The sequence below is a fragment of the Pantherophis guttatus genome, chromosome 6 (assembly GCF_059756535.1).
Source record: "Pantherophis guttatus breed Tessera chromosome 6, ASM5975653v1, whole genome shotgun sequence".
In the NCBI taxonomy this organism is placed as follows: domain Eukaryota; kingdom Metazoa; phylum Chordata; class Lepidosauria; order Squamata; family Colubridae; genus Pantherophis; species Pantherophis guttatus.
The window spans coordinates 68,826,512-68,837,541 of record NC_142068.1 but is presented as its reverse complement, the minus strand read 5'-3'; positions in this window follow the sequence as shown (position 1 = coordinate 68,837,541).

The following is an 11,030-nucleotide window of genomic DNA, read 5'->3' as shown; positions in this document are numbered from 1 at the left end:
AGCTCCAAAAGATTTTTTTTTTCCCTAATCACTTTTTCTAATACCATCCGGGTGTTGAAAGGCTTGAACCTCGAACGAGTTTACTCTTTCCGTGCAAATTAATTTTCTTCCCGGTGTCCAAAATACATAGCACTATAAACTAAAACAGGTCAATCAACCAATAAACAGATTTATACTGGTTGATGACCACAATAAAGATCTGACTCGATTAAATGGGCTTAGCGTGTTCTAGAAATAACACTGTAAGGGTTTTAACCGAGTTGGTTAAACGTGCTGAGCAACCGAACCGGCCGTCTACTAATAAAATGCCTTTTCTCGCACAGTAACCTAAGACCATGGAGTTCCAAATTATATACTTAAAAATAACCAATTCCTGGAAAGTCGATCGCTTCCGTTCGTTTTATCCTCCTACCAGCCCGTGTGAAGCAAAAAATGAAGATTTGTGTTATGTAAGGAAGAAGGAATCTGATCCGGGCATTTCTAAGTAAATAAAATATCGACTGGACGCCAATCGTGAATTGCAGACTTGACCAGCGCTCTGTCCGGTTTCCTAACCCCATTCCGTCCTAGTTTCTCCGAATCTGTCTGTGTTTCGGAAAAGCAGCGGACTGCCCCAAGGTCACCCAGCGAGTTTCGTGGTTGTAGGATCCGTCCGGATCTCCTCAGAGATCAGAGTCCATCCCTGGCTTGGTCCACATTCTTAAAAAGTTTTATTATCTCTCTTAAGTATTTCCCCCACTCCAGAGGTTGCGAAATTCCTCCATGAATAATAATTACCTGTGAAAATCCTGAGCATTGCTGGCAGCTAAATCGTTGGCAATTTCCTTGAGTCAAACTATTTGGACTTAAAGTCACCTTCACCGCCTGTCCTCAGGTTTTGCACCCTCCCCCTCCCCCCCCCTTTTTTTTTTTTTGCGTTTTGCATGATATGCAGAAATGCAATTTATCTCAACACTTTCGGGCGTGGCAATGAAAGGAGAAGCGAGAGCAGGACTTGCTGAATTCCGGCCTGTGTTATCTAAAGACGCATAACGTTCACGAGTTAATCTAAATTCGTTTTGGTGCCACAAGGTCCATTTGGTCTCGCTGTTTTCCTAACACCTCAACTGATGAAGAATGTTGTTGAACTGGGAACTTTGCTCAGCTTTTTAGCCATTCTATTAGATTAGAACCTTCTGCAGATAGGAATATATATATATATTAATTTGATTTATATGCCGCCCTTCTCCGGAGACTCAGGGCGGCTTACAATGTGTTAAGCAATAGCCTTCATACTTTTGTATATTTATACAAAGTCAGCTCATTGCCCCCACAAACTGGGTCCTCATTTAACCTACCTTAGAAAGGATGGAAGGCTGAGTCAACCTTGAGCCTGGTAAGATTCGAACCTGCAGTAATTGCAGACAGCTGTGTTAATAACAGGGTGCTTTAAACCACTGTACTACCAAGTTATATTGATCATATAACTTAAATGATCTGCAGTTGATTGATGCTAGACTTCTCTACCGCTTTTCATGTCCATAGCTACCTTTAACCAACACCTATGGGGGACTTCATCGTTTTTCCGGAGACTTGTCTGTCTCTGGAAGTTTGTTCTTTACCCATAAATGGAGCCCTCTGATGCGGCTATGTAAATAATTAATCAATAAGCTTCATGCTGTTAAATTCGATTGGTGGTGTTAATCCCCCTTGCCCTGATGGCTCTGATGGGAGGGAGATATCTCTGTAGGGATCCACTCCAGCTGGAGCCATGGGGCTTCAGATTTGATCTGGTTTCGAACCAAATAGTTGTAAGATATTGAGATCCAGTCGGCCAGGTTCCTTGGTAGTTGCATCCAACTCATCGTCTCTTGAGAACCTTGGAAGCCATCAGATCCAGATAGATCAGGAGATCTTCTTCATCTGATCGGCAAGAATTTGTGACACACACACACACCCCTCCAGAGAAATAAGATCCAACCTTTTTTTTTAAAACCATCTAAACTAGAGAGCAAGACTGGTGTAGGGGTTAAAGCGGGAGAGGGGTCTACCCAGAGTTCTGCCCAGAGGCAAAAGCCAGCCTGGTGACCTTGGACCCATCACTCTAGCCAGCCCTAGGAAAGAGGTTGCACGAAACCACTTCTGAGAATTTTGCCACGAAACATAGAGACTTATCTAGTCACCAGGAATTGACTCTGATTCCTAGCCAGAAACAAAAGAAGTAAATTAGAGGGCTAAAATCTGGAAGTAGAAAGATACCAGGGTGACTGAGTTTTGGGCTTGGCTCTCTCTCCCCCTACTCTTACCCCACCCCCCACCCCACCCCACATACACACTCACACAGAGGCGCCAGTTTTTCCTCTTGGCCTATATCCGCTTTTTGCTGGGCCCAGCAGTGGATTTGGTGGGGGGTCAAATGAATCCCCAGCACAGGAGACCCGCCAAAATTGCAGAAAATACGACTTCAGCAACAGAGTGGTCAACGCCTGGAATGCACTACCTGACTCTGTGGTTTCTTCCCCAAACCCCCAAAACTTTAACCTAAGACTGGCTACTGTTGACCTCACCCCATTCCTAAGAGGTCTGTAAGGGATGTGCATAAGAACACCAGCCTGCCTACCGTCCCTGTCCTAATATTCCTTTTTACTCTTACTCTTTTCATGTATTCAAATTATGTTTATATGCTTGACAAATAAATAAATAAATAAACCCGCTGCTGCCCCCTCCCTCCCTCACCACCGCCTTCCCTCCGCGCGGTGAGCATCGGCCTTGGGTCTCTCCTCCCCTAGAAAAAGTCCTCCTTGGCCTTCGCTTCACCTCCCAAGGCAGGAGTTTTATCTTTACGTTCGGGGCCCTGAGAGGAAGAATCCGCCCCAGCAGCAAGAAGAGACGCAGCAGATTCTCGAACCGGCGAAGCGCTGTTAATCGCAGGTTCAACCGCAGGTCAGCGAGAGGGAGGGGGGAAAAAAGGTTAGGGTGGCCAAAGGTAAACACGCGCCAGCGCCGCGGCTTCTCGTCGCCCCTGACTGGCGCGGGCGGGAAAAGCTTTTGCTCCTTTCGCCTTGGCCCCGCTAGCAGGCCCGAGGGCGGCTCCTCCGGACGGGCGGAGCGGCGCTCAAGCAGCCTCATTTCTGTGGGAACAAGGACCGGGAAGAGGAGAGAGAGAGAGAGGCCGCCGGCTGCCTGCTCCCCTGCTCAACTCCGGCAGGCCGAGGGAATTCTGCATACAAATTACGCGAGAGGCGAGCACCGGGAAACGAACCGGGGCCGGGCCTGGCAGACGAGGCGCCGGGCTCCAGAAGCCAGCAAGGGCCCACTTCAGAGAGTTTGGGGCGCTTTTCCAGACGCCTCAGCCTCGGGTTGAGGCCTTCTTCTCGCCCAACAGCCGAGGCAGCGGAGGAGAGGGAGGGAAGGGGGGGACGGTGCAGCCAGAGGCCCGCTTGTCTCGCCCGCGCTCTCCTCAGAAGTCTCGAGGGAAACGATTCCACGGGCGCAGGCTCTTTCCCGCGCGGGACCTTTCCACCTGTCGATAAGCCACACATCCCTGCCGGCAGCGCCTCACGAGTTCCCTCGTTCGAGCCGGGGGTGGGGAGGGGCTTTACCGACCTCGGAGTCGAATGGGAAGCAGCGGGCGCCCCCCCCCTCCTTCCCTCCCGGCGCCGCCCTTGGGACGATCTCCGGCGCCCTTTAAGACTTTGTTGCCTGGGCGATCCAGCCCGAAGGCACCGCTAAGGAGCAACGCCGCCGCCAAGAAGACCTGCGCTCTCAAGAGTAGCTTCTACTGCCTCGACTTCTTCGCTCCGGGAAAACGCTGCGGGGGTGGAAAAGCCGCGGCCTTGGATCCAACGGGATCCATCGGGGGTTGATTTCTCTCTCTTCCCCCACCCCCCCCCACCTCTCCGTCCCCAATGCGTTGCGAAAGGTACCGCGTTCTTCGCTCACCGCCACGACCTCCCCACGACCCACCCCCCGCAGCCGGCCTGACTTCTGTGGTGTGACCCTTTACGCGGAGCCTCTTCAGCTCTGAACGCGGCCAGGTCACCTCGCTTTTTCTCGGGAGTCGGGCGCGGGCTGGGTGAATGTCTCGCCGCGCAAGTGAGGAGTTCAACGCTTCGAGGGGCAGCCACTCTCGGGCGACCCTCCCTTCCGAGATCGCCACTGGGTTTTGTTTTTTTTTCCCCTTCCAGAGAGCAGAAGCCAAGAAATCCACCATTGCAGAGACTTCCCTTCTTTGAAAACGGGGTGGCGGTGGGGGGCTCGGCCAAAGGCGGCGGCCTCCCAGTTCATCCGAAGCGGCGGCGGGAGAATAGGGGGGTTTCCTGCGGGATCGGGTTCGCCTTTGCCCTTCGCTCGCGTCCGACGGGCTCGAGAGGGAAGACTGGAGGATGCGATCCAAGCGGAAAGACGGAATGGATGGAAGCCTCAAGGAAGGCGATCCAGGAGGCCGCGGTCCCCTTCTTAGAGCCGAGTGAGAAACGGGAGTTCGTCCTTCTCGTGTTTCAGCGGAGATACTTGAAACCGGGCGGGTTCGGCCATCTGCTCTTCCTGGTTCTCGTTGTTACTGTTTGCACCGATTCCCCCCAATTCCGAGGGATTTGCTTGGGGGGGGAGGGAAAAGGTCCAATTAAGGACAGAAGTGGGGGGCCGAACTCAGGGGGTGTCTAGCGTTCTTTTATTTCACAAACAGAACTGGGGAAGAGAGCAAATCTAACATTAAGCATCTTTTAAAAAAACGGATGAAGAAAATCGAAAATGGACAAAGGTCTCCTGCAGTTTCAATAGAGTTCAACTGACACTGCCCCCCCCCAATCCCCGCCGTCCAAGTCAAACGTTTTGGGGACAATTAATAGGGTAGCTTGAGGATTGGTCTGAAACGAAACAAGTTTAAACCCTCAACCTCCAAATCCGAAAGGTAATTTTCGCTCAGATATAGAACCTCTCCTATAAATCTGCTTCTCCGGGGGTCCTTGGGGAGATGAACCCTCAAAAGAGGAAGGAGGAAAGGCTGCCGGCCAGAAATGTGACAAAGAAAGCATATGGGGCAGGTCTCTTCATAATTCGTGCATCATTAATCTGTGTTAAATGATCGTAGCAAGACGCTCCTGTCGAAGAACAGGATGCGCCAACTCAAAAAAAGTTTATTTACTCCAACGCTTTGCATTAATTGCTCCAGTCATTTCACTCTCTGGGAATTGGACACCCAGAGGCGCACCGCACCTCCCGGCCTTTTGACGCGTTTTTACACCGAATTGTTCCGCTTTTCTGGGACTTCCTCCAAGTGAAACTGCACTTCCCTCTGTGAGAGTTTGGCCTCTTCCATGGGAAGAGAGGACTCCTGGTGGCGGATTAACTCTTCACATCCTGAACGATGCCCAGAAATGGGGGAGAAGAGAAGGAGACGGCCGAGACTATGGGGGAGGGGAAATGATGTTTTATTTCCTATGGATACCCCAATTCCCTCCCCACATTCCCAAATTAATAAAGATTCTTTGTATTGCGGTCCTTCAGAAAAACTAAGGGGCCGATCTGTTTTATGTAGAAATCCCTGGCACGTTTTGAATATTGAATATAATATTGAATATAACAGGTAACGAATCTAACCAGGGAATTTGTAAAGCAGTGAGATAATCCCAAGGCCACTAAGCACCTTTACACTGAGTTCCCTCCCATTGGCTCTTAATCGTCAATCTTGCTCTGTACCGTTTTTATCTTTAACAACACACAATCCTGCACTTATTTCTAACTCCGAAGTCAGCCTTACAAGTACATAGACCCAACTCCTGCCCAGGATCCATTCTTCTATGGGTGTCCTCAACTTAGAACCACAATTGAGCCCAACAATTACGTTGCTAAGTATAAAAATTGCCTCATTTTACAACTTTCCTCGCCACTTTTGTTAAGTGAATCGCTGCAGTTCTTAAATTAGAAACACGGCTGTTAAGTGAATCCAGCTTCCCCATGGACTTTGCTTGTCAAGAAGGCCGCAAAAGAGGATCAGGTGACTCTGAGACACTGCAACCATCATAAGTATGAACCAGTTGCCAAGTATTTGAATTTTGATCATGTGACCATGGGGATGCTGCAACCATCATTAAGTGTGAAAAATGTTCATAAGTCACTTTGTTGCAACTTTGACTGGTCGCTGAGCAAACTGTTGTAAGTAGAGGATTACCTGTACAGTCTCTTCATGGAAAGTTATTTTTTTTTCCCCCTAAGTTTGCATCTTCATTCTTTTGGGCAAATGCTGATTTTAATAGGATACCTCTGGGGCAAGGGACACGGGGGAGGGGGGGCAATTGCACCCTCCCTCTCCCCACACCATACTTCTAAGTGTGCCTGTGTGTATGCGTGCACGGGGTGCCTCTTGGATCGCAAGGGGACCTAATTGTGAGCGAAGGGTGGGGATCGTGCAACCACGCAATCTATTTCCCCAAGTTGGCTCTTTGTTTGGTGGGAGTTTAAAGCCCCCCCCCACGTGCCCACTCTTGCTCTTTGTCGCCGCTCCGCCTGACCTAGATAATCCCAGCGCCCCGGCGAGGTGAAAACCGCCGGGATCCACCTCCAACTACGTGCCTGCTCGCCTAATGGCTGGGGCGGGGAGGAGGAGGAGGAGGAGAAGCGGGGGTGGTGGGGGGGGGAGACGGATGCCCCTTTGGCAGGGCCCGTCTGCGGTTTTGCAGCCACCAGAAAACAAGGGCATGACCTCGGGGCACTTGCGCCTTCCCAGGCGCTGACCTGCAGGCGACCTACAGCCCGGACCGTGACATTTGAATGAACCCTGCCTGCTTCTTCGCCAAGTTCACTGTCTATCAAATAACGAGATACGGAGGTCTGAGCACCGTTAATTGCCACAGGAAGCCTTCATTATCTCCGCGGCCATCTAGTTTCTGTGCGTCAATCCCGGGGTGGCTGGGGTGGGGGGGACACACGAATGTGGGGGTGGGGAGCTGTGCGCGCTCCGATGGCCACAGAGTGAAAAGGATAATTAAAGACATCTTGAAAGGAGGTTAATAAATGAACAGCCCAAGAGGAGCTGCTGGCGAAGATGGCAAAACCTTCCGTGGAATGACGCTGCCTTTGCGCTTCTCAAAAACGCCTTATTGCGAAATCGAAGTAAATTTACCAGAAGAATCCCATTCCCCCCTAAGGCCACGTTTACTGGAGATCCGATAATTGCGGGATCCCGGTTAGAAAAACTGGCCCGTTTTTCTTTAAAATAGCAATTAAATAGAGGAAGTCTTTCAGGTGATAAAGCATTTGCCTCTTGGTTAGCTAGACTCGTAAACCTTCTTCATAATTTGTCCAGAAACAGAGCAACAAACTCGGACGATCTCAAAAGCTTCAGAAAAAAAAATTTTTTTTCACAAGTTTTAAAGGCGCTAATGAATCAGTTCCGTGGGGTTTTTTTTAACAGATCCGCGATTGAACCTTTTGTCATTAAAGTGCCCGGACTTGTTTTCACAGGAAATACTTCAGACATTCAGGCAATGGTCACTTAAATGGCCATTTCTAAAGCAGATTAACATATTTTACATAGGGATTCAAATTGGATCTGCTCTACTTTCTAACTTTGCCTTTAGATATTCATTATGACTACTTTCTGGTTTCAATTGAGGTTTCCAACAATATATGTAAATCTAAAACTACCATCTGTTTCAAAAGTTCCTGTTATGATGCGATTGTAATGAAGATGAAATAATTCGCAGTGAATGAAAAGCTGTGGGGGGGTGGGTTTCCTCTCCTACACCTATGAGTAACCTACATGAGCTATTTTAACTTATCGATGTCCCAAACTGGAAAGTCCAGTTGCCTCTTGAAAAAGCACCTTTGGGACAACCATGACCTGGATGACTGAGAATCTCCATAGACATTTCACTTATGAATGCATAAATGAACTGAACTTATTGGGTGTGCAAGGCCCACTAAAGTGCATGGTTTCAAGTTGGGCATTTATTGCTACTTAAGATTTGATTGGCTTGTTCGTAGCTCAGGGTGTTGTAGAGAAACAGCAGCTCAATTCAACCTCTGTGTGCTTTAGGTCAGGGGTCTCCAACCTTGGCAACGGGTTGGAGTCTGGAGGACTTCAACTCCCAGAATTCCCTACCCAGCTTTGCCAAGGTTGGAGACCCCTGCTTTAGGTTGGACATGCATTCAATTTTTTCCAATGATAGATCAGCTGAGTTTTCTTGAGACTGGCTTTCTCAAAACCACACCCCGGCCTTAACCAAACAAGAGCAAGATCCACACAACGGGGCAGGATTTATTTCGCTAGAACAGGGATAATTCTGAATTTATAACTATGAAGAAAGGAAAAATCCATCATTTCAGTCATTGGGTTTTCAGAACACAAATTTAAAATAATTCTTGGATTTTCAGGATGTGACTAATCGAAGGGAAATTTCCTCATCTTGTTTTGCCCATATGTGTTGGTGCCTAGTGGCTATTATTCTCCAGCTACGCTGCCTGCAGTGATGGATGGGAAATGTAGTCCAAACATGTCCCAAACACATGGATGGGGGGAAGGGAGGCTGAGACCTCTCTACCCTGAAAAATACAAAGCAAGGTGTGCGGAGTCACTGATGGGAAATGTAGTCCAACATGTCCCAAAGATATGAATGGGCAGTGAGGCAAGGGAGAGTTTTTACCCTGATGGATACAAATACAAAACAAGAGACATAAATGTCACTTTCTTGCCCCTTTAAAAAGCTATTTCTTTGCTCTCCTTCATCCTAACCTGGGTTTATATTTAAATTAATAAGATTGAGGTATGTCTTGAAATTAAACAATTATAACTAGAGAGATAAATAGATTTTAAAATCAGCTTTTGGATGTTTGAATCGAAATCCTTTGATTAAAGGCAAACCTTAGAACTGTAGCATCACAGCACTTTAGATGCACCATACAGAAAGTTATGTTAATTAAAGTTAGTCATTGACATTTGGCTGTTTTCTTTCAGCTGACCACAAAGATTTACCTTAAAGACAAGGTCAGGAGGGCAGAAGCTTCTGGTTCACTTGAAGGTCAATCTGCCAACAGTATTTAACTCAGCATTATAGTGCAACCTTTACCCGCTTTGATGGGGGAGAGGAAAGAAAAGGAGAATTACCTTACATAGGAGCAGCACCTCCTATGTAAGGTAATTCGGAAGTCCTTCCTGATCATTGGAAGTGTCCTGCATGCAGACAGGAGAGTTCTAGGACTTCGGAATCAAATAACAGATGCAATTGTTTTAAAAAACCAAACCGTGAACACACTTGGCTTCCTCCTTTGCTTTAAAACCAACTTTTATTTTAAAGGTTAGAAGGATTTATTTTACAAAACTATCTTCCTTCCATTCTCTTTCAGGAAAAAGAGAGCCAGGGACGTCTGAGAACTTCAGGGAGTGATTAATCCAGTGAATGAAAAAGTGTCTTCCTCTATAAATGAAACCTAGGGGAGAATTTGGGTACCAGAGGCCTAAGTCAGGAGGCCAGGTTAATGTTAAAACTTTCAGACAGGCAGCTATCCAACAGATTAAGTGATGTGGATTAGAAGTTTAGGAAATATACGGGGAAAACTTCACTTTCTGAATATCTGCCTTTTTATCACAGTTGAAAGCATGATGCTCTCATGAGGAAAGGAAGGCAATTCTAACAAGACAGATAAGGAAGTTTATAGGCTAAAGGAAAATCTACTGTCAGCATCATCTTCTGGCTACACAGTTTAATCAGTTATGGTCTCTAATAGACTCTGCTCTGAAATGTGGACTTTATGAGAATTTTTTTCACAGGTGCTGATTGCTTTTCTTTAAGTGGCTGGGGATCTGTAAATTCTGGCCACAGGCAACTGATAAACAACTTTGTCATGGAGTAAAGTACCACAACAGCACAAGAGAAACATTTAAGTTTTAAAGTTTTGTGTAAGATTTTAAAGATTTATTTTTTTAACCTTAAAAACTAAATTTTTGAAAGATTGGACTAAAGAAACCATTGATGACTAATATGTCTTAGACTTGGTAATTGCAAAACAGAGAAGCTTGTATATTTTGCTTTGAAATTTGACTTTAGATTAAAAACAAATATTGTTCCGTTATCTGTCAATGAAACACAAACTTTTAAAAATTGCAGAGGAGAATCACCCTGGTGACCTGATGACACGGTGATCCCAACAGTAACTGGGATTAGTGCCAGTCAAACATCTATAAGGGATTAGAAGCAGGGCTGAAATGAAGCTTATCGTCCATTGAAACCAGCCTGTTTTGATTTTTAAATAGAACCTTTGCTTTTACTTTGCATATTTTACTTTGAACCTCATGAATTTGAAAACAAACCCTTTAAGCATCTACTTTTCCTGTAAACTTCCTAAATATAACCATGTTCATTACTGATAATTTGGAAGAGAATTCAAAGTCTTATTATGTTCCTGTTCCCAGCAAAAATATTGGCATCAGGCCAACCATTCACCGAAAATCGCTTATGTTTTAGGAAGCCCCCCAAAGAACATGGCTTAACTGTGCACGCAATGCATTTCATGTCTATTTGGGTAGTTGAATTTTTAAATTTTTTAAAAAGTAAATTTGCGGTAACACCAATTAAAAATGAAGATAGCTGCCACATAGAGAAACAAGGATTCCCCTGCCACGAGGCGCCCTCTTGTGGCCAGGCATGTAAAGAAAATCCAAAATGGTGGACATGACCATGCAACTGAAACTCCGCCTCTTTTTGACATGCAACATTTCTTTATGGACAGATTCGTAGGCACATCATACAACCACGTCTATCTAGGGGACAATACAGGTAGTCCTCGACGTATGACCACAATTGAGCCCAACATTTATGTTGCTAAGTGAGAAATTTGTCAAGTGCCCCATTTTACGAATTTACTTGCCATATTTGTTAAGTGAATCACTGCAGTTGTTAAATTAGTAACCTGATTGTTAAGTGAATCTGGCTTCCCTATTGACTTTGCTTATCAGAAGGTCACAAAAGATGATCACATGACCCTGGGACAGTGCAAATATCATAAATGTCAGTCAATTGTCAAGCATCCAAATGTCAATCATGTGACCATGG